At 37.9% G+C, this 2056-nt stretch overlaps 1 pseudogene; it reads left to right on the top strand.

The window, feature by feature from the left end:
• Positions 1-1450: 1450 nt before the first annotated feature.
• LOC102858579 lies at positions 1451-1856 on the top strand (annotated as a pseudogene).
• Positions 1857-2056: the final 200 nt, after the last annotated feature.

The following is a 2056-nucleotide window of genomic DNA, read 5'->3' as shown; positions in this document are numbered from 1 at the left end:
ATCTACATCTCACACTATATACAAAAGTCAACTCGAGGATCAAAGACCTGGGAGTAAAGCCTGAAACCATAACAACCATAAGGGAAAAAAATATGATACCAAACTTAGAAAGTTAAGCCTATGGCATATGGGAGAAGGATGGACAATCATTTCCCACATGATTAACTGCCTCTGAACTCTAACAGAAGGTCAACTATAGATCGGTTATGACTCAATAATACACAACAACAACAGTCTATGGTACAAATAGACTGGCAAATACAGCCAGAGATACACATCCAGGAAAGGATAAAAATGATGAACGAGATATTCTATAGATTAAGTCTTAGTGTGCATCACAAATGTTTTTCAATAAAGTAAAAAGAAAATCTTCTGACTGGGGAAAAAACATTTGGCAGTGACGTCTCCTACAAGGATCTCATAATGAAAATTTACAGAATGCTAACAGGTCCTCCACAAGAAAAACACTGATAACACAATTACAAACAGACAAAGGACATGCAAAGATCTCTCTCAGAGGAGACATTTGGATGGCCAACACATACATGAAGAAATGCTCAAAATTATTGGCAATAAGAGAGATGTAAATCAACATCACAATAAAATAATGTCGCACAAGAGTGGCAGTGACAAAGTTTAACAGAACAACAAGAAATAAATATTGGAGAGGATGTGGAAAGATTGGAAATCTCATACACTGTTGGTGCGATTGTAAACTGGTACAATCACTTTGGAAGGCAGTTTGGCATTTCCTCAAAGAACTAACCATAGAGATTTCACATGATCCAGCTATTTCACTGCTAGAAATATACCACAAGGAAAATAGAACTAAGACACAAACAAATATCTGTGCACTGATGTTCATAGCACTGTTATTCACAATAGATGAACATGGAAAGAGCCAAATGTCCATCAACAAGTGAATAGATTGAAAAATGGTAGCACATTTACACCATGGAATAGCATGCAGCACTCAGAAACAACAGTTTAGAAAATACTGTGCAACACAGTAGAGGCTAGAGAGCATTCCGCTAAGGGAACTCATTCTGTCTCATCAGGACAAATATTAGAAGGATAACTAGTCAGATGTGTATAAATGTCCAAAGGGAGAAGCGGATGGGGGGGTGGGGCAAGGCTCAGAAGGGAGGGGAAATCATAGGGCGCAGAGTTTGGTGAGTGGGAGTAGGGAGTGAAGAAATTAGGAAAGATCTAGTGGGATTTGAAAACTTCGGGGTAATACTGGGCATAGATCAACAGTGATTAATTTTATAAGACAGAATGTATGGGAACGATCATATGAAACTCAATGTGAATGGAACAACGTGTGAAATACAATGCATATGAATGAAAAATAAAAAACCCTTTTAAGGGAAAAAAGTAACAAAATTTAGCTTTTTATCCTACATTTTAACAAGGTTGCACTTGTGGTAGCTCCTCTCCGAGCTTCATGATGCCGCCCAAGTTCGACAAGAAAAAGAAAGACGCCGGAAAGTCGGCCAAGAAGGACAAAGACCCAGTGAACAAACCTGGGGGCAAGGCCAAGAAGAAGTGGTCCAAAGGCAAAGTTCAGGACAAGCTCAATAACCTGGTCTTGTTTGACAAAGCCACATATGACAAACTTTGTAAAGAAGTTCCCAACTATAAGCTTATAATCCTAGCTGTTGTCTCTGACAGACTGAAGATTCAGGGTTCCCTGGCCAGGGCAGCCCTTCAGGAGCTCCAAAGTAAAGGACTTACTCATCAAGCTGGTTTCAAAACACAGAGCTCAAGTGATTTACACCAGAAACACCAAAGGTGGGGATGCCCCAGCTGCTGGAGAAGATGCGTACACAGGTCCAACCAACTGTACATTTTAAAAAAGAAAACTTTACTCAATCAAAAAACAAAAAAAAAGTAAAACAATAAAAAATATAAAACAAAAACAAAAGTTATTGAGAAAAAAAATGAGTGTGAATTGTTAAGCAAATTACTGTTTTCCTTTGATTTTTTAAAAATAAAAATCCAAAGTAGAAAAATTTGGAAAAAAGTAAACAATTTTCATCCACGTACCATCCAC

The sequence above is a fragment of the Elephantulus edwardii genome, unplaced genomic scaffold (assembly GCF_000299155.1).
Source record: "Elephantulus edwardii isolate Elephantulus edwardi_28Jun2011 unplaced genomic scaffold, EleEdw1.0 scaffold00035, whole genome shotgun sequence".
Classification (NCBI taxonomy): Eukaryota; Metazoa; Chordata; class Mammalia; order Macroscelidea; family Macroscelididae; genus Elephantulus; species Elephantulus edwardii.
The sequence above is the reverse complement of the archived record's forward strand: the minus strand, read 5'-3'. Positions and strand labels throughout refer to the sequence as shown.